General features: G+C 41.2%; 2 protein-coding genes across 17 annotated transcripts in view; one reads left to right on the top strand and one right to left on the bottom strand.

The window, feature by feature from the left end:
- Nucleotides 1-13269, bottom strand: part of unc93a (unc-93 homolog A) — a 112011-nt gene extending 98742 nt beyond the window's left edge. For all 4 annotated transcript variants that reach the window (XM_061900881.1, XM_061900889.1, XM_061900887.1 and 1 more), the window contains exon 1: nucleotides 13013-13269. The gene's annotated coding sequence lies outside the window, so the exon portion shown is untranslated. The remainder of the gene's footprint in view (nucleotides 1-13012) is intronic.
- The window catches only part of afdna (afadin, adherens junction formation factor a), a 117870-nt gene that overhangs the window by 14919 nt on the left and 78237 nt on the right, over nucleotides 1-24714 (top strand). The window lies entirely within an intron of this gene.

Genomic DNA, 24714 nt, shown 5'->3' with positions numbered 1-24714 from the left:
CGCGATACTACAAATACGGGATTCGATCCAATACATAGTTAAAGTGGTCCTGTTATGCAAAACCCCCCCTTTTTTTTTTTACCTGATGGTACCTACTTATGTGTATTTGGGATCTGCGTAAGTCCCGTAAATGTCAAATCTTATTGTGTAGACCTTGCAGGGATATTTATACAACAAGCTTTCTTCATACTTCCTCCAAAAGGTATGTTTGGAATTTTGTTCAAGTGTGACGTCAGCGAATTATCCACATCCTTCCGTGGTTGTACGACAACATCATGCCGACGATGAAACCCAATGAAGGAAAATGTTCTGGAGTGTTTTAACCAGCACAAGTCACTACACAAACTTTCAGCCTCATGTGAAGCAGGATAGTGTTTTACTTTTAACTTTTGTGATTTGTGGCAATGCACTTTCAACTCTGAAAAAGTCTTTCTTCATGTGTGCAAAGCACTTCGAAAATTCCTACTTCAGAAATCTGCGCCAGTATAAAGATGGATTTTCCAATAAACTACTTTTAAATGCGGGCTCAGTGACTACCAGTACTATTTATGGCAATGAGGAGACAATGAAAAGGTAAGTAATAACAGTAGGTTAGAAATGTGTGAATGATGTAATAGCAATGTTAGTTTGCGCCGTTGTGTAGATAGTAAAGCCTTTTCATGCAAGACAATAGCATCACCGTCCTCTGGCAAAATTAACAATGATTTTCCTGTAAAATTACTTTTAATTGGGTTGGTGTCCACTGTGTTTGGCATTCAATGGGTGAATTATACAATCCTGTATTACGTTAGTGATGTAGCTCGTGTAAGGGACCCCTTCCAGTAGCTCCACCCACTCAGCTGATGACTTTATGCAATTCTTTAGTAAGAAAATTGAAGTCATTAGAAAGGAGATTAAAGACAATGCGTCCCAGCTACAACTGGGTTCTATTAACACTGACACGATGGTATATACGGCGGATACTGCCCTCCAAAATAGTTTCTCTCGTTTTGAGGAAATAACATTAGAGGAATTGTTACAACGTGTAAATGGAATAAAACAAACAACATGTTTACTTGACCCTCTTCCTGGGAAACTGATCAAGGAGCTCTTTGTATTATTAGGTCCATCAGTGCTAAATATTATAAACTTATCACTTTCCTCGGGCACTGTTCCCCTAGCATTCAAAAAAGCGGTTATTCATCCTCTTCTTAAAAGACCTAACCTCGATCCTGACCTCATGGTAAACTACCGACCGGTTTCTCACCTTCCCTTTATTTCGAAAATCCTCTAAAAAATTGTTGCGGAGCAGTTAAATGAACACTTAGCGTCTAACAATCTATGTGAAACCTTTCAATCCGGTTTCAGGGCAAATCACTCCACGGAGACAGCCCTCGCAAAAATGACTAATGATCCATTGCTAACGATGGATTCTGATGCGTCATCTATGTTGCTGCTCCTCGATCTTAGCGCTGCTTTCGATACTGTCGATCATAATATTTTATTAGAACGTATCAAAACACGAATAGGTATGTCAGACTTAGCCCTGTCTTGGTTTAACTCTTATCTTACTGATAGGATGCAGTGTGTCTCCCATAACAATGTGACCTCGGACTACGTTAAGGTAACGTGTGGAGTTCCCCAGGGTTCTGTCCTTGGCCCTGCACTCTTCAGCATCTACATGCTGCCGCTAGGTGACATCATACGCAAATACGGTGTTAGCTTTCACTGTTATGCTGATGACACCCAACTCTACATGCCCCTAAAGCTGACCAACACGCCGGATTGCAGTCAGCTGGAGGCGTGTCTCAATGAAATTAAACAATGGATGTCCGCTAACTTTTTGCAACTCAACGCCAGAAAAAAACGGAAATGCTGATTATCGGTCCTGCTAGACACCGAACTCTATTTAATAATACAACTCTAACATTTGACAACCAAACAATTAAACAAAGCGACACGGTAAAGAATCTGGGTATTATCTTCGACCCAACTCTCTCCTTTGAGGCACACATTAAAAGCGTTACTAAAACGGCCTTCTTTCATCTCCGTAATATCGCTAAAATTCGCTCCATTCTGTCCACTAAAGACGCTGAGATCATTATCCATGCGTTTGTTACGTCTTGCCTCGACTACTGTAACGTATTATTTTCGGGTCTCCCCATGTCTAGCATTAAAAGATTACAGTTGGTACAAAATGCGGCTGCTAAACTTTTGACAAGAACAAGAAAGTTTGATCACATTACGCCTGTACTGGTTCACCTGCACTGGCTTCCTGTGCACTTAAGATGTGACTTTAAGGTTTTACTACTTACGTATAAAATACTACACGGTCTAGCTCCATCCTATCTTGCCGATTGTATTGTACCATATGTCCCGGCAAGAAATCTGCGTTCAAAGGACTCCGGCTTGTTAGTGATTCCCAAAGCCCCAAAAAAGTCTGCGGGCTATAGAGCTTTTTCATTTCGGGCTCCAGTACTCTGGAATGCCCTCCCGGTAACAGTTTGAGATGCCACCTCAGTAGAAGCATTTAAGTCTCACCTTAAAACTCATTTGTATACTCTAGCCTTTAAATAGACTCCCTTTTTAGACCAGTTGATCTGCCGTTTCTTTTCTTTTTCTCCTATGTCCCACTCTCCCTTGTGGAGGGGGTCCGGTCCAATCCGGTGGCCGTGTACTGCTTGGCTGTGTATCGGCTGGGGACATCTCTGCGCTGCGGATCCGCCTCCGCTTGGGATGGTTTCCTGCTGGCTCTGCTGTGAACGGGACTCTCGCTGCTGTGTTGGATCCGCTTTGGACTGGACTCTCGAGACTGTGTTGGATCCATTATGGATTGAACTTTCACAGTATCATGTTAGACCCGCTCGACATTCAATTGCTTACCTCCTCTCCAAGGTTCTCATAGTCATCATTGTCACCGACGTCCCACTGGGTCATTATTGTCACCGACGTCCCACTGGGTGTGAGTTTTCCTTGCCCTTATGTGGGCCTACCGAGGATGTCGTAGTGGTTTGTGCAGCCCTTTGAGACACTAGTGATTTAGGGCTATATAAGTAAACATTGATTGATTGATTGATATTAGTTTATAGGCCAATTGAGCCTCCATTGTTTACAACTCAAAGCAACCGTGCAGCAGAGATTTTTACATGATATAGAATACTAAAGCCTTTTATTGTCAATATGCACATGTATACGTCCAGGGTCTAGCACAGGGATGTCAAACTCATTTTAGCTCAGAGGGCGCATGCAGGAAAATCTATTCACACGTGGGCATGGCGGGTAAAATCATGGCATAACAACTTATTAATATGACAACTTCAGATTGTTTTACTTCGACCCAAAACAGAAAAAAGCACATTTGGAAAATTTACCTATCACAATTAATCCTCTTGACAAAACACTTGTAGTTAGTAAAAATTGCTGAGGAAAAAAATTGTTGCAGTTTCAAAAACAATAATAATCCTTTGTTAACTCAACAAACCATACAAACTGAGGTAGAAACTATTCAAGAGAGTTGAATTACTCCCTGCCTTCTAGGCATAACTGTTTATTTACAGAAAAATAAAAGCAACGTGTGAACAATTTCAACAAACCAAAAATAAAAACTTAAAAGACTGTCTGTATTGCAGTAAATCACACTGTTCACTTTCTTAAAATTTGCACAGACGACAATAATTTTCACATAACTATGTAAAGGTGCAGTCTCTCATGCAGCATTTTAAGTGGGGTTACCAATAGTTTATTTTACTCTTGTTTGTTTTACGTTGGGTCGATGAGGAGGAGTCACAGCTCCGCTTGATATACTTGCTCTCCCCGGTTTAAACTATTTGCTTGCCTAACAGAATTGCCATAGCAACATCCAGTGGACACATTTAGAAAAGCAAATTATTTCATTTAAAACTGCAGCTAAATTTTACACTTAGCAAACTCATCTCGCGGGCGGAATTGGACCGGATCAGGCACGCGGGCCGCATATTTGACCTCCCCGGTCTAGCATTGGGAAGTTACAGACTCGGTAGAAATTTAACCTTAGTGAGCCTATAGTTCCAACTTGATTGTCAGCCAGGCTTTGTTCCTCTCTCTTGTCCGCCAGCATCACCTATTTCCTTAGTGCGGGCAACAAAAAACACATTGAGCCGCTGATCTCGCTATATCATTTGGAATGTTGCCTTGTGGTGAAAGCCACTCAAAACAGATGGCTTGTGATGGTCATCGATGTCCTAAGTGCACAACAAAAGTAAGAAAGCTAAATAAGTCCAAAACATGTCTGCTGGATGGGGCGAATGCTCACTGAGCGTGAAGGAGCATGGTGAGGAGAGGTTCATTTAAAATCTATGCACATTTGTTTCCAAATAACTACCATTACATGTTATGTAGACCACAATGAAGTATTTTAATTATATTAACAAAAATAATAGTTTTGCTGGGTTGCAATCACGTGACCAAGAGGCACGTCTGGGTTTCAGGCGATGGTCTAGAGTCCCATTAGTTTATTTACTTGCATCAGTGCAGATTTGGGCATAGTTAGAAATGTTTAGAGGCAAATATATAAGAGATCATTAAAAATATTTAAAAAGGGATGCAGTGGATTTATACACTCTTAAGAAAAATATTTGTTGAAAGATTTAAATCATTCATAATCACCAAGACTTTTGTGCTCGTTACGACCACACTTCATTAGAGACACACACAGATGTAGAGAAGAAAAGATTGGAGGCACATTGTGTCATTACGTCTGGAGGGGTCCACAAATTAAGCATTAATCCGTGAAAGACAATGTTAAACTTATTCGTGCATCACGCAGTAACGTAATTGATTGACATAGTGAGTGTCTTGCTGCTGTGATCGTGACACTAATGATAAAAAAGGATAATAAGTTTGTTTGCAGTGATTTCCTGCTACAAATACTTGTCTCATCTACAATTCATGCCTGCAGTTGTTTATATGGTGTGAAGTTCATATTTTGTCCCAATATTTAGCTATAAATGTCCCTGTTGTTCAGCAATGTTTGCCGATATCATTGTTCAGTATATGCTGTTGATCCTATGAGATATTTATAATCTAGTTTATTAATACTATTAGGATATTTTCTTAATGCAAACAAAATCACAGAAACGCAATAATGTGGCTTTCCTGCTCTACAACAATAAAGCTTTTAGTTTCTGTTCTTAAAACCGACAACAAAAATACAGTGGGTTGTACCAACAATTGCAATATTTACGACTAGGACTAAACTTGACGTTAGTTTATTTGCACAACCTTTGTAGTTATATTTAAGCATAGCAATCACAAAAGAACACAAACTAATGTGATTTCTTGTCCTTTATTTACGTTTGGTTCTGCTCTCTAACCCTATTATAGTAGAGAATAAACTCAATTGGATCACAGAAAGTTTCTCAAACAAATCAAATGTACAAACAAACATTTTACATAGTGATCGTAGCAGACACAAGCATGATCTGAGTGCCCACCTTGTTTACATTTAAGAGCTTTAGTTTGTGGTTAGCATATTTTGTTGTGTAGCATGTTAAGCTGTTCCTCATCCTCCTGGGATGATTTATGTAAGAAACACAAGGACGCTTTATTTCGTTGAAAATATAACTACAGAGACCTGGTTGTGCAACTAAACTAACGGCATGTTAAATCCTAGTAATGAATATTGTGATTGTTCGTCCAATCCACCGTAATTTTGTTTTCGATCCTCATAATAGAAACTATATATATATATATATATACTGTAACGACCTGCTGGTGGTAAGGTTTTTTTGCTTATGTGGTTTTGATTTGATGTTCATTGTTTCCGTGAATGCAAACACACCGTACGTGCCTCAAACAGGATTGGGAATACGTGTTGTTGTGTGTCTGGGGAAGAACGGAGACGAAAGTGTTGGAAGGAGAAGAGAAACTGTGATATCATAATATATCAACCCTATAACAGAAACTTGTCTTTAGTTTTGTTGGTTTCAATGCAGACACTGCGGCAACATCCTGACACTTTCGAAGTGTTTGTTTAATTAGTTGTTTCTCAAACTACTTTGTCATGTTCAATAGGTTATTGAATATGCGATGAGGTGGCGACTTGCCCAGGTTGTACACCGCCTTCCGCCCAAATGCTGCTGAGATCGGCTCCAGCAACCCCCGCCTCCCTGAATAGGACAAGTGGTAGTAAATGGATGGATGGATATTACCTTAACCACACTCATCCTAGCTGGCTCCCAGATACTCTCTCCAATGATAAATATCAACCTTAGTAAGTTGAAAATTCCATCCATCCATCTTCTTCCGCTTATCCGAAATCGGGTTGCGGGGGCAGCAGCCTAAGCAGGGAAGCCCAGACTTTCCCCTCCCAAGCCATTTCGTCCAGCTCGTCCCGGGGGTATCTCGAGGCGTTCCCAGGCCAGCCGGTAGAGAGAGTCTTCCCAACGTGTCCTGGGTCTTCCCCGTAGCCTCCTACCGGTCGGACGTGCCCGAAACACCTCCCTATGGTGGCATTCGGATGGCATCCTGACCAGATGCCCGAACCACCTCATCTGGCTCCCCTCAATGTTTGTTTACTGTATTTATTGGTAAGTCTAATTAAATAAGTCATAAAAAGTATCAATAATTATCAATATCGATCAATATAAAAACATATATGGTGATATAGTTTTTGGCCATATTGCCCAGCACTACCTTATTATATAAATAAATGTGTAATGTGTTTAAATTACCCACAGTGTATCAGAATATATAATTTTTTCCATATAGCACATCACTATTATTAGCATCTAGAAATGCAATTAGAGGTATATACAGCAGTTTTGTATTCATATACCAGAACCCTCAAGTTATTACATTTAATTTACGTTTGGGTTCACAGTGGACTGCTGCTTCTGCTGATACACAAGGTTTGTTTAGTCGTCTTAAAGTATGATTGTCTTTTAGAAGGTGTTTTTTTAAACTGTCTTACCTCTTGGAAAAAGGTTTAGTCCGGCGTATCGAGCTGTGCTTTCATTCTTGTGTAACGCAGCTAAGACTATTTTTGAAGTTCCCCCCAGTATTTTTTTTTATACAGCAACTTTTGTTTTTAACATCTTATTGTAGATTTTCTTGTTCTATTTGACTGAGCCCCACCCACTCAAAAGTCTCAAGCCTTGCTTGAAGGGATGCTTTATGACAACATAGCTGAAGACTTTAGAGACAGTTATGTGTTGAATATTTTGTAAAGAGTACTATATCGCTGATGTGATTTAAGATTAACACACGTAGGGCTGGGCGATATGGCTTTTTTTAAGACCTCGATATTTTTAGGCTATATCTCGATACAAGATTTATATCTAGATATTTTGCCTTAGCCTTGAATTAACACTTGATACATATAATCACAGCAGTATGATGATTCTATGTCTCTACATTTAAACATTCTTGTTCATACTTCTTTAATATATGCTCATTTTAAACTTTCATGCAGAGAAGGAAATCACAACTAAGTTTATTGACCAAAACTGTATTTTTTAAACAGTTATTAAGCAGCAGAGGTGGGTAGTAACACGCTACATTTACTCCGTTACATCTACTTGTGTAACTTTTGGGATGAATTGTACTTCTAAGAGTAGTTTTTATGCAACATACTTTTACTTTTACTTGAGTATATTTATAAAGAAGAAACGCTACTTTTACTCCGCTCCATTTATCTGCAATCAGGTCGCTACTCGCTACTTTTTTTTTATCGATCTGTTAATGCACGCTTTGTTTGTTTTGTTTTTGTCAGACACGCATTCAAAGTAGGAACTATGCATGCCTGCGTTTCACCAATCACATGCAGTCACTGGTGACGTTGGACCAATCAAACAGAGCCAGGTGATCACATGACCGTCACACGTAGAACCCGACATGTTGAAAAACTTATTGGGGTGTTCAACTATACGGAATATGTACTGTACTGTGCAATCTACTAATAAAAGTTTCAATCAATCGACCAATCAATCAAAAGTGTAAAGGAAAAAAGACACTTTTTATTTCAACCGTACTTCCTGTCAAAAGCCTAAAGACTGATCGCACAGTTCCTGTCTTCACAATAAAAGTGCTGCTCCATCGCGCCTGCGCTAACAAAATAAGAGTCTCCGAAAGCCAGCGCAAACAAACTAGCTACGGACTTTGCCGCCAATGTATTTCTTGTAAAGTGTATAAAAACGAATATGGAAGCTGGACAAATAAGATGCCAAAAACCAACGACTTTCATGATGTTTTAGACAGAAAGGAGGAACTTTTTTTCTCCTCCATTTGAAAACCGGGACGTTATCAGCACTATACTGTCTGATTCCAATCAATGCAAGTCATCAGAATCAGGTAATACACCAACTTATATTCTTGTCTTCATTAAAGATAGGAATCTATATGTTAAACATGCATGTATATTCATTAAAACACCTTTAACATGTCAACAAAAATGACAAATAAATAAATATAAATTATATATATATATATATATATATAAATAAATAAATAAATGGGTTGTACTTGTATAGCGCCTTTCTACCTTCAAAGTACTCAAAGCGCTTTGACACTACTTCCACATTTACCCATTCACACACACATTCACACACTGATGGAGGGAGCTGCCATGCAAGGCGCCAACCAGCACCCATCAGGAGCAAGGGTGAAGTGTCTTGCTCAGGACACAACGGACGTGACGAGGTTGGTACTAGGTGGGATTTGAACCAGGGACGCTCGGGTTGCGCACGGTCACTTTCCCACTGCGCCACGCCGTCCCATATATATATATATGATATGTATATGTATATATGAGGTAGATCACCTCGACTTGGTCCTTTATTAAGTAATTGATTAACGTTGAAAAACTTATTGGGGTGTTAACATTTAGTGGTCAATTGTACGGAATATGTACTGTAGTGTGCAATCTACTAATAAAAGTATCAATCAATCAATGAATGCCTACTGAGCCTATGGTGCTGTTAAGTTATTGTGGCTCAATTTGCCTTAATTTTTTTTATCTTAATGTAATATTATTTAATATATGATATTGTTTTAGTTGCTTAAGAGATATTCCTGGCTCTGAATTTGCTTATTGCTATTTTTATGTTTTTGTGCATTATTTGTTGCCGTAATCATTAAACGAACAGGTTACTCATCAGTTACTCAGTACTTGAGTAGTTTTTTCAAGACATACTTTTTAATTTTACTCAAGTAAATATTTGGGTGACTACTCCTTACTTTTACTTGAGTAATACATCTCTAAAGTAACAGTACTCTTACTTGAGTACAATTTCTGGCTACTCTACCCACCTCTGTTAAGCAGTGGCACAAACATTCATGTCATTTCCAAAACAGAAAGTGCAAGATTGTCAGAGAAATTTTAAAACAAGCTATTAGTGCACTAAGATGATATATCAAAACAACGCTAAGTTAAAGTGCACTTTTTGTACAGAACGCGACTACAATCGTTTAAAACAAATAAAGTGCATTTTTGTGCGTGATGTCACATAAGATATTTCAATAACTGTCAAATAAAAATGAGCTGCATAATAGGAAATGAAATAGCGTTCATCTTTTGCTATGTAGGACGTTACTGCGGACATTATCTCCTTTTGTGCTGACAATTTTTTTCATATGGTGGTGATCTTGAATTGTTTACCTCAGCATTGTGATGGTGTGGCCGTGTCGCACCGAATGGAGACGTTGATATGGATTGTGGGTTGTACTTCTATAGCGCTTTTCTACCTTCAAGGTACTCAAATCGCTTTGACACTATTTCCACATTTACCCATTCACACACACATTCACACACTGATAGAGGGAGCTGCCATGCAAGGCGCTAACCAGCACCCATCAGGAGCAAGGGTGAAGTGTCTTGCTCAGGACACAACGGACGTAACAAGGTTGGTACTAGGTGGGGATTGAACCAGGGACCCTCGGATTGCGCACGGCCACTCTCCCACTGCGCCACACCGTCCCACATGCGGAGTAACCACTCTTCATTCTCTATCGGGTGACTTTTCAAATGATGCTACATATTAGCGGTAATGCTACTTTTTGTAGCAACGCTTTTCGACATATTTCCACTTGAAGCCAAACCACTGCCAGACGTTGGACTCCCTGCTGTTTTCCTTGGTAACTAATTATTTCTCCATTAGTTACCAGATCCGCAGCATCTCTGTCCCATATTACCACTCGCACGGCTCGTTAGCATCACAGCTAACGTTACCCATGCTGTTACCGCTCTGCTCCGTGAGGGCGTATACATATGTAACTTATCTAAGAAGGTGCGCTTGCTGTCTGTAAGAAGGAGAGACAACAAAGAGTGGAAATAGCCTGAAACATAATTCAATGATAGCTTACTGTACAACTGCGTGAGAACGTATTGTCGAATATCATGATATAGTCATTTTCTATATCGCACAGTGACAAACCGGCGATACATTATATCGATATATCGCCCAGCCCTAAACACATGTTGTTTTTCTTTTGAGGAGATCCAAACAAATACTTTTGTTTTAATGTTGAGTGTAATAGGATAAATGGATGTTTACAACAACTTTGTGTTGACGATTTTGCTCCTTTTGTTGTTGTTGCTCAGTCATATGTTGATAAAGTGTGGAGTGGACGACGCAGTCATCTACCTGCTGAACTGAGCCCACACCCACCTGGACAAGCCTGCAAGCAGTGTGAGGGTCATGTTTTTTGACTTCTCCAGTGCTTTCAATACTATACGGCCTGGGCTACTGAGTGTGAAGTTGGAGAAGATGCAGGTGGAGGCCCCCTTGGTGTCCTGGGTTGTAGATTACCTGACTGACAGACCACAGTACGTTCGACTGCAGGACTGTGTGTCTGACAGGCTGGTCAGCAACACCGGGGCCCCGCAGGGTACAGTCGTCTCCCCCTTCCTCTTCACCATTTACACCACCGATTTCCACTATCAATTAGAGTCCTGCCACCTTCAGACGTTTTCTGATGACTCTGCGATAGTGGGATGTGTTGAGGATGGTAATGATGAGGAATACAGGGCACTGGTGGAGGATTTTGTCACATGGTGTGGAAAGAACCCCCTCCAGCTCAATGTGACGCAGACCAAGGAGCCGGTTGTGGACCTGGGAAGGAGGAGGAGTACTCTGGCGACCCCTGTTTCCATCAGGGGGGTGGATGTGGACATGGTTGAGGTTTATAAATACCTTGGAGTACACATCGACAACAAGCTGAATGGGTCATAACACGCTAAGGCCCTCTACAAGAAGGGACAGAGCCGCCTCTACTTCCTCAGGAGGCTAGGATCCTTCAACGTCTGTACAAAGATGTTGAAGATGTTCTACGAGTCGGTGGTGGCGAGCGCTTTCTTGTATGCCGTGGCTTGCTGGGGCAGCGGGCTGAGAGTGAGTGACGCAAACAGACTGGACAAGTTGGTAGAGAAGGCCATTAACGTGGTGGGAGTGGAGCTGGACTCTGGCGGTGATGTCAGAGAGGAGAAGTCTAGCAAAACTCCTAGCCATTATGGACAACACCTCCCACCCACTACACTCGGACCTTGCGGAGAGAATGACCACGTTCAGTGGAAGGCTCAGACTCCCAAAATGTAACACGGAACGATACAGGAGGTCCGTCATACCGACAGCCATCAGACTGTATAATGCATATGTTCCTTCTTGACTGCACTTAAATGTAGAACATATGTAGAACATATTTATATTATTCATATATTATATATCATATATATAATATATGGCATATATTATTAATCATTATTATTGTTTATTGTGAGCGGACTGATGCTGAATTTCCCCCAGGGATCAATAGAGTACTTTCTATTTTATTCTATTCTATTTTATTCTATTCTATTCTATTCTAAACAACCTTAATGAAGGGTAAAAGTGGAGCTTAAAGGTCCAGATTTAGCCTGAGCTATATTCTTTTGTTAAAAATTCCAGTTACTGCCTCAGTCTCCTGTGTAGCTGTTTGGGAATGTCGTGGGAAAAGTTATATGAAAAGTGCTTCTTTTTGGACTGACAAATAAACTAGGTGATAAACAAAAACCAGGAGCACACTCCAGTCAAGTTGCACAACAACAAGCGTAACAGTACACCGTGTGTAGTAGGTCATGTTGTGTACATGTTTTTTTAATTTTTTGTATCTTAGTGCATATTTTGCTCTACTTTATAACATCATCCACCTGTAGTCCAATGTTTCCTTGTTTAAGCAACCTATACATATGGATGAAAATCAGACATTTGTGAAAGACAGTTTAACATTAATCTCTTTCAGCTAAAATAGTAGCCTAGTATCGATACAATCAATATTTGTATCAAACCGCCCACCTCCATGTAAAAGTCCTGTAGAAGAAAGTATTTTAGGTAGCTTGTATCCACCGTCTCTCCCGCCGGGCATGAATACAACATGGAAGGCGTCCTGTTGTGAGATCAGTGCAATCATGCCCTCCTTTTTCCTGGCCCCGTACTCCTGCTCAGGAAGCAGGAAGTGTACAGGAAGTGTGTGCTGTGCTGAGATTATGGGCTTCCTGTGGCTGTTTTTCTTTTTTGCCATCGACTTCCAAGTGCTCCCGGCGTGTTGTCATGAACACTCTCTGGCTGTTGAATGGTTGATTTGTTTTATTGACTGCACACTTAGCTTTAGAATGCATATCACTGTATGGTTTTATATTGCCTTATAACAATGCAAAATCACCCTGACTTATTATTAACTGATAGTTTCCTGTGAAAATGTCCTCATGGGAGAGGATGAGAATGCTCCAAACTATAAGAGAGAGTTGTGGCTACTTCAAAGGTCATGTGACTTTGTGGCTTTGAACAAAAGGTGGAATCTGTCTGCTGTGTAGCTAACTGCTTTTCGGGCCGAGTGACGCTTATAGATCTGCTAGCCTCAGCTGCTACTGCAATACCATTAGGACACTCACACACATGCACACACACACACACACAGGCTGATTGCTGGGTGCATTTATCCCTGTTTGCATTGTACCGCAGTGTGTTTTTGTCACCCTTTCCCCCCACCACCACTGGCTTCATCTTGTCATGGGGCCCCTTACCTCGTTGTGTCACCATGGCAACACGGTTGCCGTGATGAGCAGAGTTATTTTGTGCATCATTCGCTCTGCTTGTGGTAGCAGGATGGCTGGGTGGGTTGGCTGTCAGCTGAATCAAGTCAACATCAAAGAGGTTTTGTCTGTCAGTGGATTTGGCAAAGCCACAGCTGGGTAGATGCTCCCAAAATGCTTTGCAAAAAACAAAAATATGCCAACAGTGGTCGACTTGCTGTCGTCTTGCTTTTCTGGCCGTTGATCTACAGTGTAGAACACGTCACTGGAATAGCATGTGGACTATGGACTGTTTGGTGAAGCCAGTCAGAGTGCAAACCTGAGGGGGAGGGGTTGTATGTAACAATAGTAGGAACTGTGTACCGGTAGGTTTGAATCAACACTCTTTCTGCAGAAAATTAGATGACTATCCAAATCTGTTCTTTTACTTTAGTGTTGAGCATTTAAGGAAATACCCTATAATTAGTGTTTACAAATGATTATTAGTAATTTCCTTCTGTTATAAATCGTGGTTGTTTCCTTTTTCCAAGAAAAAGAATTAAATCACGCTATCGTCTATTGCATAATTTACCATGATGTTCGTGTGAGGACAGATAAAAAAAAAAAGCTTTTTATTTGTGTCTGACCTGTGTAGGTGTATTTGAGGCGTGTAAAAATGCACAGTTGCAATGGCATCTACTGCACACAGTTGGAATGACTAATCTCATTATAAAGTGTTTTTGTGCGAGGACGAACACACCAACTTAAAAACAAATAAAGAAACAGACGCCAAAACTTTCTGTGGTGTTCCAAAGGAAGTTGTGTCAGGCTGCCACAAATTAATTAATGTATGGGAAAGACTGCTTTGTTTGTTTTGGACCAAACTAGTTTGTCCAAAATTTATTGTAGTGTGTGTCACTTTAAAGGGGAACTGCACTTTTTGGTGGGGAACGTCGCCTATCATTCACAATCCTTATTTTAAGAAAATAACACACGTTTTTCTTTTTTTCTGCAATTTCATTTTTAGAAAACAGATAGTATGAGAAGGCTAACAATGTAGCCAATGGAATTAATCTATTCCGCCTATAAAACCCCTTTAAAAACATCCCAAAACCGCCAACACTACTGTATTTAAATGCCGTGACCTGCATATTGACCAATTATGAGCGACATTGTTATTGTAAGAGCTAACGGCGGAGAACTGTTATTAGTAACACAGTGCCTTAATCACTGAAGAAACACAGCTACTGCAGCTCTTCATCTGCTGAGCTGCTGCATCACATCTATGTTGGTAAAAGGTTATCCCTCACACTTGTATAGTAGAAGGTTGTGGCCGGCTATAGGCCAAGAGGTTGGTCAACGTTGAAATTCAACTTGGACCCAAAGACATCGCTAAGAAGATGCAGAAAGATGCTCATTTTCTTCCAGAATATTTTACCTGAGGAGTGAAGATTATGATGAATTCATCGTCCGAACACAGAACATAAGTCTTGTGCTTAAAGATATATATCCCATGAGTCAGTATCCCAGTGAGAGCAGACGTTGTAGGGAAAGTGATTGTTTTACTATGTTCGTAGTTTGTATTTCTTGTTCTGCACTTAGCAATGCTACATGATGCTTTGTGTTTCACTAGAGCCGGATCTGCTTAGCACCCAGCTTCTAAAACTTGTAACTCATTCTCCGTATATTCAGGTTCAAAAATGTAAGATGCAAGATTGTCAATTGTCCCAAAGTAGTCGTCGTTGGCTCATGAAGTCTGCCATAATTATTAGTAGTTGTTATTGTTAAAGGGAATAACAAACATTACAATATGCTCTGTGAAATCAGTGTCGCCCCAAAAAAGTTTTGGCACTGCTTAAAATAACGGAATACAATATATATTACATGTTCTTTTGACTGTGCCTGTCACTACATTACATATAATGTATACTTACAGCAAGTACATAAAATATAGTTGGTTTTGGATGTTATTTAGAGGGCTTTATAGGTGGATTAGATTAGATCCGCCCTGTGATGAGGTGGCGACTTGTCCAGGGTGTACCTTGCCTTCCGCCCGATTGTAGCTGAGATAGGCACCAGCGCCCCCCGCGACCCCAAAGGGAATAAATTAGCGGTAGAAAATGGATGGATGGATAGATTAGATCCCACTTACCGGAATCAAAAAAATACATACCGTTTGTTATGCCAAACCACTAATCGTAACATAAGCTAGCCTGCATTGAGTGTCCCGTTATATTTTTCGGTTAAATTTTTTTTTACTGTGACAAGTTGCAATCTGTCTTCTTAATCTACAAACAAACTGTTGGAATGAATAAATTACCACCTACTTACCGACCTACTACTTGATGTAGCTTGTTACTTAGCACACTTGCAAAGCATTAGCTGTAACATGTAACATCATACATGTCACATGTTAGCTTTCAAGGCTAAATGTGTGCCCTTGTATGTGCCCGTACATGATTCCACAGTGATGAACTCAGAATTGGGGCAAAGATCATGACCACAAGTCTAGCCCAGAGTTATGACCCACCTTTCTCTTACAAACACACACAAGCTGTGCTTATCCACAACATTTTCTTCTGTTCTGTGTTGGTTGCTTAAAGAGGCCAATCGGTGGTATTTTCCCCCTGTTGCTCGAGTGACACAGAATTTTGCAGCTGCAGGTTTCCATCTTGGCCGATCTTCCATCTCTCTCTGTAGTTAAAACAGTTGGCCTCGCTCTATTGGCGGCTGCTTGTTAAATAGAAGGATGGTAGGTCACACTGCAGTTATTTATCGCCGCCGTTTATCTCCAGCTCAGCTCAGGTCAGATAAAAGCTAACTTGTGGTAACAGATGATCAATATCCACTCCAGCTCTAAAATTAAGCCTTTGACTTTGTGCCAATGTTCTGTCGAATTTGACTGCTTCCTTGTAAAAATCAACCAATGGCGTAAGTCGATAGTGGGGTCTATTGGACTGTGCTACCACGTCATGTTTGCTGTTGAATTTTGTTTTAAACACGTGCTGCTTATTGGTCGGGCACGGCGAATAAGCAAACGCAACCTTTGGCTGTTCTTACACGTAAACCAACCAATAATCATTGATGTTTCCCATATTGTTTGTCCCCTTCCCATTGAATTGCATTATTCCACTTCTCTCTTTCTCTTCTCCCTCTCTCTTATTTTGTATCATGTAGATTAACTAACTGCTACATGGGTCTAAACATAGCTAAGCTACGGAACCCGCTACTTATTCAAAAGTAGTATTTTTTTTTTAAAGGGAATGCCTATAATCAAACTGATCAACAGGCCTGCAGCTGACGTAGCTGTAAAATACATGCCAGTTCTGTAGTTGCTGATATCACTACACACTTCATGTAACTATAAACTTAACACTTAATATGCAGTGTTTTGTTTTCCATTCTGAGACTTGTAATGAGGGATTTGTATTCCTACAGGAGACTGGATTTTTAGTTACGCATGTGTTTCCGCGATATTGACACTTTACCTAATTCAAAAGTTACCGCTTGTCTTGAGTATGGCATGGAGCAGAAATCCTTTCAGACTTTGGAGGCAATTCATTTCCTCTGATGGTTCCACCAACGTGGGATCAATACATGCAAACACTTGGTGGTGAGCCAAGATTTCCTCCCAAAGCGGTCCTCCCAGTTGAGCAGCAAGTCTGTGTTAGTCAGGATCTCATCAACTCATGTCTCATAGTTTCATGGTTCCTACCAGTCAAAAAATTCCTGGAATGCCATTGGAGTTTTGGTACGCTGCCTCCCAAATAAAGCAGTTAGGGAGCCTGATTGATAGTCTGTGGACGTTTGGGAATGCAAGGGAAATTTTCCAGGCTACATCACTGGGACACAGGCAAACTCCCTGATGGAGAAATTATAGAAAAGTCGAGGAATTCACATCAGGTAGGAGCTTTTCTCCTTATGGAAGCCCATTAAATGGGAAGTTCCTGCCAGTGTTTGCTCTCTGTTTCCCTCTGTCATGCGCCCATTCAAATTCCTCAGTGATGTGGCCTCTCTCTTATCTATCTTTTCATTCCTTCCTCTTGTTCTAAAACAAGTAGTGTATTGTATGTGCTCAGCAGAGCGGCCCGACCCCAAAGATATAGTACTGTGTGTTTGTCCCGACCTGCCTGTCAGACTTGGTTAATCCTTTCCCGACGGCCTACTCCCCACCTCTTCCCTAAAAGGTCTCTTATTGGCTGATGTCATCCTCTCAGTCAGCTGATTCGTTCCCTTACCTACCACTCATCACCCGCCCTTGTCCATTTGGACCAATCGCATGCGAAGTAACCCCTATTGCCCTCACAGGATCAGATTGTAATTGAGGTCCTAGTCTGTAGTACAGCACTCAAGCGACTCCAATAATGATTTGCAGAAGCCATTGTCTTCTTCCTTAAAGTACCAGTAAAGTGGAAATACAAATGGCCTCTATATGGAAGCTATTATCATCCATCCATTTTCTACCGCTTATTCCCTTTTGGGGTCGCGGGGGGCGCTGGCGCCTATCTCAGCTACAATCGGGCAGAAGGCGGGGTACACCCTGGACAAGTCACCACCTCATCGCAGGGCCAACACATATAAACAGACATTCACACACTAGGGCCACTTTAGTGTTGCCAATCAACCTATCCCCAGGTGCATGTCTTTGGAAGTGGGAGGAAGCCGGAGTACCCGGAGGGAACCCACGCATTCACGGGCGGGGAGGACATGCAAACTCCACACAGAAAGATCCCAAGCCTGGGATTGAACCCAAGACTGCAGGACCTTCGTATTGTGAGGCAGACGCACTAACCCCTCTGCCACCGTGAAGCCCAGCTATTATCATATATATCTGAATTATGACACCTTCAGACTTCCAAACTTTGCGAATAAATAGATATGATTTAAATAGTATCAATCTCACTGAGTTTTTCTAGCCATTTTGAGAGATACTGAGAAAGCCAGACACATCATCGCGTGATGTAGTGGTAGGGAACCCTGATCCCTTCCCCACCAAAAAACTATGCAAATCGGGCAGACTTTGTGAGAATCTCTGATTACTTTAGGCAAAATCATGATCCAATAACTTATATTGTTGATCCTGAATATAAGAAGGATAAGCTAAAACTTGTAGAAGCTTCACTAAACAAATCTAGCTTGAGTGAAACACTACAGCATCATCTATCAGTAATGCTAAGTGCTAAACAAAAAAATACAAACTACAAACATAATTCAATGATAGTTTACTGTACAATGTCTTCTCATACTTCGATGACGACTAATAGGATGTCCATATCTTCTCGATTAAATGAACAATAATCATGATGTACACGAAGGGTTAATCTCCTTGCAGACATTGTCTTCGGTTGTGTGTGTTTGATTCCATCTCTGTGTATTCATTGAATGTCACAGATGAAAAGATTCTAGATTCAAGACTACATTCTCCTATTATCCAGATGAGTGGCATTATTCATAATCTAGAATAACTTTGACAAGTCGAGACGCAATTATGCGGGAGCAGGACATCGCTGCCGGCTCACAGCGAAGGTAGCAGAGGGCAACTTAGCTTTTTGTATCATTGCGGTGCTAAAAAATAATTTGTCTGCAATAGCGCTTATAACAACAACATCGCCAATATTTGGTTAATATTCAGGTCACGATATCTATTAATCAATGATTATTTATATAGCCCTAAATCACTAGTATCTCAAAGGGCTGCACAAACCACAACACAAACCACAACGACATCCTCGGTAGAGCCAACATAAGGGCAAGGAAAACTCACACCCAGTGGGACGTCGGTGAAGATGATGACTATGAGAAACTTTGGAGAGGACCGCATATGTGGGAATCCCACCCCCCCACTCTAGGGGAACCGAAAGCAATGGATGTCGACGGGGTCTAACATGATATTGTGAAAGTCCAATCCTTGGTGGATCCAACACAACCGTGAGAGTCCAGTCCAAAGTGGATCCAACACAGTAGAGAGAGTCCCGTCCATAGTGGAGCCAACAGGAAACCATCCCAAGCGGAGGCAGATCAGCACTGCAGAGATGTCCCCAGCCGATACACAGGCGAGCGGTCCATCCTGGGTCCCGACTCTGGACGAGCGGTCCATCCTGGGTCCCGACTCTGGACAGCCAGTACTTCATCCATGGCCACCGGACCGGACCCCCTCCACAAGGGAGAGTGGGACATTGGAGAAAAAGAAAAGAAACGGCAGATCAACTGGTCTAAAAAGGGAGTCTATTTAAAGGCTAGGGTATACAAATGAGTTTTAAGGTGAAACTTAAATGCTTCTACTGAGGTAGCATCTCAAACTGTTACCGGGAGGGCATTCCAGAGTACTGGAGCCCGAACGGAAAACGCTCTATAGCCCGCAGATTTTTTTTGGGCTCTGGGAATCCTTTGAACGCAGATTCGCTGGGGACATCTCTGCGCTGCTGATCAGCCTCCTCTTGGGATGGTTTCCTGCTGGCTCCGCTGTGAACGCGACTCTCGCTGCTGTGTTGGATCCGCTTTGGACTGGACTCTCGCGACTGTGTTGGATCCATTATGGATTGATCTTTCACAGTATCATGTTCTCATAGTCATCATTGTCACCGACGTCCCACTGGGTCATTATTGTCACCGATGTCCCACTGGGTGTGAGTTTTCCTTGCCCTTGTGTGGGCCTACCGAGGATATCGTAGTGGTTTGTGCAGCCCTTTGATACATTAGTGATTTAGGGCTATATAAGTAAACATTGATTGATTGATTGATTGATTGATTTCTTGCCGGGACATATGGTACAATACAATCGGCAAGATAGGCTGGAGCTAGACCGTGTAGTATTTTGTACGAAAGTAGTAAAACCTTAAAGTCGCATCTTAAGTGCACAGGAAGCCAGTGCAGGCGAGCCAGTATAGGTGTACTATGATCAAACTCTCTTGTTCTTGTCAAAAGTCTAGCAGCCGCATTTTGTACCAACTGTAATCTTTTAATGCTAGACATGGGGAGACCCAGAAATAATACGTTCCAGTAATCGAGGCGAGACGTAACAAACACATGGATAATGATCTCAGTGTCATTAGTGGACAAAATGGAGCGAATTTTTGCGATATTACGGAGATGAAAGAAGGCCGTTTTAGTAACGCTTTTAATGTGTGACTCAAAGGAGAGAGTTGGGTCGAAGATAATACCCAGATTCTTTATCGAGTCGCCTTGTTTAATTGTTTGTTTGTCAAATGTTAAAGTTGTATTATTAAATAGATGTTGTGTCGAGCAGGACCGATAATCAGCATTTCCGTTTTTTTGGTGTTGAGTTGCAAAAAGTTAGCGGACATCCATTGTTTAATTTCATTAAGACACGCCTCCAGCTGACTACAATCCGGCGTGTTGGTCAGCTTTAGGGGCATGTAGAGTTGGGTGTCATCAGCATAACAGTGAAAGCTAACACCGTATTTGTGTATGATGTCACCTAGCGGCAGTATGTAGATGCTGAAGAGTGCAGGGCCAAGGACCGAACCCTGGGGAACTCCACACGTTACCTTAACATAGTCCGAGGTCACATTGTTATGGGAGACACACTGCATCCTGTCAGTAAGATAAGAGTTAAACCAAGACAGGGCTAAGTCTGACATACTATAGTAAAATATTATGATCAACGGTATCAAAAGCAGCGCTAAGATCGAGGAGCAGCAATATAGATGACTCATCATAATCCATCGCTAGCAATAGATCATTAGTCATTTTTGTGAGGGCTGTCTCCGTAGAGTGATTTGCCCTGAAACTGGATTGAAAGGTTTCACATAGATTGTTAGACACTAAGTGTCCATTTAGCTGCTCTGCGACAATTTTTTCGAGGATTTTTTAAATAAAGGGAAGGTGAGACACCGGTCGGTAGTTTACCATGAGGTCAGGATCTAGGTTAGGTCTTTTAAGGAGAGGATGAAAAACCGCTTTTTTGAATGCTAGGGGAACAGTTCCAGAGGAAAGTGTTAAGTTTATAATATTTAGCACTGATGGACCTAATAATACAAAGAGCTCCTTGATAAGTGTCCTAGGAAGTGGGTAAAGTAAACATGTTGTTTGCTTTATTCCATTTATAGGTTGTAACAATTATTTAAATATTATTTCATCAACACGAGAGAAACTATTTTGGAGGGCAGTATCCGCAGTATATACATTCATATCTGGGGTAATAGAACCCAGTTGTAGCTGGGACGCATTGTCTTTAATCTCCTTTCTAATGACTTCAATTTTCTCATTAAAGAATTTCATGAACTCATCTGCTGAGTGGGTGGAGCTACTGGAAGGAGTCCCTTGGTGGGTTAGCGATGCTACCATACTAAACAAAAATTTAGGATCGTTTTTATTAAAGTGGATGAGATTTGAAATAATTAATACGTATAAAGAGTATTATTGGCAGGTTTTATTGGCAAAATAGAGAGACCCCATTGACTACATTGTTAGCAGACCTTTTATGTTTTTATTTACATACAACTTAGAATGCATAAAAAAAAAAAAACATCCGTGTTCATGTCTTATATGGAGATTGTGAATGATAGGTAGCACATATCAGTCTAATTTTTGCGTATTTTCAGTATGACTGATCTGATACTATGGTCAGAGTGCAAAAGCATTCCAATTGTGACATCAATTTCCGGAACTAGCTGAAGGTATTCGGAGCGCAAAATTTAAAATGGCTGACTGAATTGGTGGCATTTTGGGATGTTCAAACTGTGTTTCTCCATACTTTGTGGATTGTAAATATGATTGGATATTGTTAAATGGGTATAATGAAAAACAGTTGAGCATATAAAGTCAACTTGTTTTTCCACTCAACTGGTACTTTAAGTAGGGAAGGTCTGAGTCATTGTTGGAAGATACCGGGAATCGCCAATTCAATTATTGATATATGATGTCCTTATCAAAGTGGTTATGATGTGTGGTTTCTAAATCTTAAAGCAAATAGCAGAGGAGGAAACGGGCTGTTCTAGAAATCATAAAGAACTGGAGAAGTGCATACTTGTGCTTCTATTGCAGACTGGTGTAAAGTGAATACAGTGAGGTTCCCCATGCTGGGTAAGTTAGCACCTCAGTGTGTTTGCACTGACTTTTTAGGACTGATTGTTTTTGACAGACTGTGACACTTGGCGGGTGTATTTGTATGGGACTGAAACTGTCTCCATCAAGCAAAGACTACTGTAGAGGTAGGAATCTTTGGGCACCTCACAATTTGATTATAACTCGATTGTGTTACATTCAAATATTAATATTATTAATAATATGTCTACGAGGATTTAGTGCCCACAGCGTAGATGTATTCATCGAAGACTAGTAATGTGAGAACTGTAGTAGCCTGCTAAGTGAAAAAATAAATGTTCCTAATTGGCAAGCATTAATCCTTGATTTTTCTTTTTTTATGCCTTTTAAAACCACAGATTGTTCAGATGTTTTGGCCCCAGTCGACATAACTTGCAGCTCAAAGATGTGTTGTTAGTCTATCATTCATGTGTTGCCGTACTGTGTGGATATTATTGCCTTTGCAGACTTACTGATCTTGTTGCTAATTTCCTTTTCTTAGCTGGGCACTCTCTGCTGTAATGTGGTTCCTATTAGCCTTATGTTAAAGTGTACAAATGTATTATTTTGTTTTTTCACTTATTCACATTTTAGCTCGCCTAGCACAGCGGCTAGCAAAGCTTGTCCTCCTCCCTCTTCCGTGTGTGTCCGCAATAACCCATCTAACACTTAATCTTAAAGGAAATTTAGCTAATGGTTATCCCACGAATAGTTAAAACCAAACTTAGAGCTAATGTTTGGAGAACGAGCTAACGTTTGGAGAACATCCTCATTAATGCCGTATTTTAGAACAGTCTGTATTATTTTATTACACATACGTAAATAATCGATGTTTGGACATTTGTCCATTGATTCATGAATCTACCGTGTTCTAAACGTGATGCACTGGAGAATTGATTTGTCCCACCGCCAGACTGCTGTGTGCATACCTCTGGCCCACTTGCATTTTAATGTCTTAATATCCTTTGTGTTCTTTGATGTTTCCCTTTTACACACATGCTTATGTGTGCTATGGCTATGAGTCCCCCCCTCCTTTTTCCTCAGTCTGGACCCCCTCTCCAAGGGCTCAGGCTTAGACCGAATATTTCTTTCTCCCACCTCCTCCCCTCCCCAGCATTGACCTGTTTCTCAGCTTTTTTCTAAGGGGCGCCGGAAGTTGGCAGACCCGTCAGCGATCCTGTTCTGTCTCCCTGTAATGTTTGTCTGCTCTTGAATGGGATTGTGCTGAAAATCTTCATTTCCCTTCGGGGATTATTAAAGTATTTCTGATTCTGATTCTGATTCTGAAACTCCAGCCAAACACAACTCCAGGCCAGACAAATTGTCTCTGCTTGTTGAAAGATTTGTAGCCGGGCTAGTAGTAAACACTATGTGAAGCTGCACCCTGTCCTAGTCCCGCCTCTACACAAGTATTTGCACAGAACTGCAACAATACTGTTTTGGTGACCTCAGCAGGCCTTGTCTTCCTACATGCTGCACCTCCTTCCGCAGGGAAGCAGAAGCCTATACCAACAGACCAACAAGTCTGGTCAAATCTACACTGTCGATGTTATCATGCATGCACAGCAGCATCTGTGATGGTTTTGAATAGCAGTTAAGTCCAGCATTGTCCCTGTTTGTCTTTAGAGGCCATGTCAACAGCTCATGTGACTCGTGAGCAATCAAACCCGACGAGCCACATACAGTCCATACTGTTAAAGGTTTATAGGAGCAAGTGTAACAGATGGACTGTGAATATGCCTGATCAAAAGGAATAATGGTTATTTTTAGATGCTGTGTCATCAAAAGATTTGCTACAGCACCAACTGGCCTTGATTGTCACTATTTGTTTGTCAAAATGAGACACCTGAGAACCGGGCATGTCCGGCCCATTCGAGCCACTGGGAACAAGACGCCCGGCCATGGTTGCCATGGCCGCACAAAGTGTTGGGTTCCACCCGTGGCAGGTCAGCTGTTTGTCATTTTAGAAAGAAACGTGAGGATTCTGCCTTGTGATGAATTACAACTCAATGTAGCAGCTGATGAATCTTCTCAGATGTTATTAAAAACCTTAAGTGTCCCGTTAGTGACAGAGTTTAAGGAATCTATTGTCCCTTGAGTTAATTACAACTGAAGCCTGCTGGTGTACAAATTGGGAGTTTTTCCATGCATCCTGTGGACCTGCTGTTATCTTGATTACTAAATCATGTTGTTGAATGAGGGAGGATGTCAAAGTGTCATGACCCTCAGTAATAGCACACGTGAGGATAAAAATTATGTAAGTTTTGTGGTGATGGCATATGCAGGCACCGGAGGCGTCTTTAATCTCCGTCCATTGCTTTGATCTGTTGGTCAGGCCTATGGTTAAGAAGGCTTGTTTGACTGTTTTTGCGCAAGTTGCAGCGCAAAGCCTGCATAGTTCTCATGCCGTTATTGATCATATATTACCAGCGTCGCCCCCACCCTGAAGCATGTGACCTCCATGTCTCGCTTTACGGCAGCAGCTTAAGTGTCAGGAAGTGGAGCAGAAGTGAACGCTTCCTCCCATTCTACTCCACTGATGACCTACTCCACTCGTGTGACTTTTGGAAGACAACTACATAATCATACAGTAGACAGCCTTTTTACTGCTTTTACCACTCTTCCAAGAATATTACCATGAAGAATTTGAAGATCGTTCACTCACTAAA

Source organism: Nerophis ophidion, linkage group LG05, assembly GCF_033978795.1.
Source record: "Nerophis ophidion isolate RoL-2023_Sa linkage group LG05, RoL_Noph_v1.0, whole genome shotgun sequence".
Classification (NCBI taxonomy): domain Eukaryota; kingdom Metazoa; phylum Chordata; class Actinopteri; order Syngnathiformes; family Syngnathidae; genus Nerophis; species Nerophis ophidion.
The sequence above is the reverse complement of the archived record's forward strand: the minus strand, read 5'-3'. Positions and strand labels throughout refer to the sequence as shown.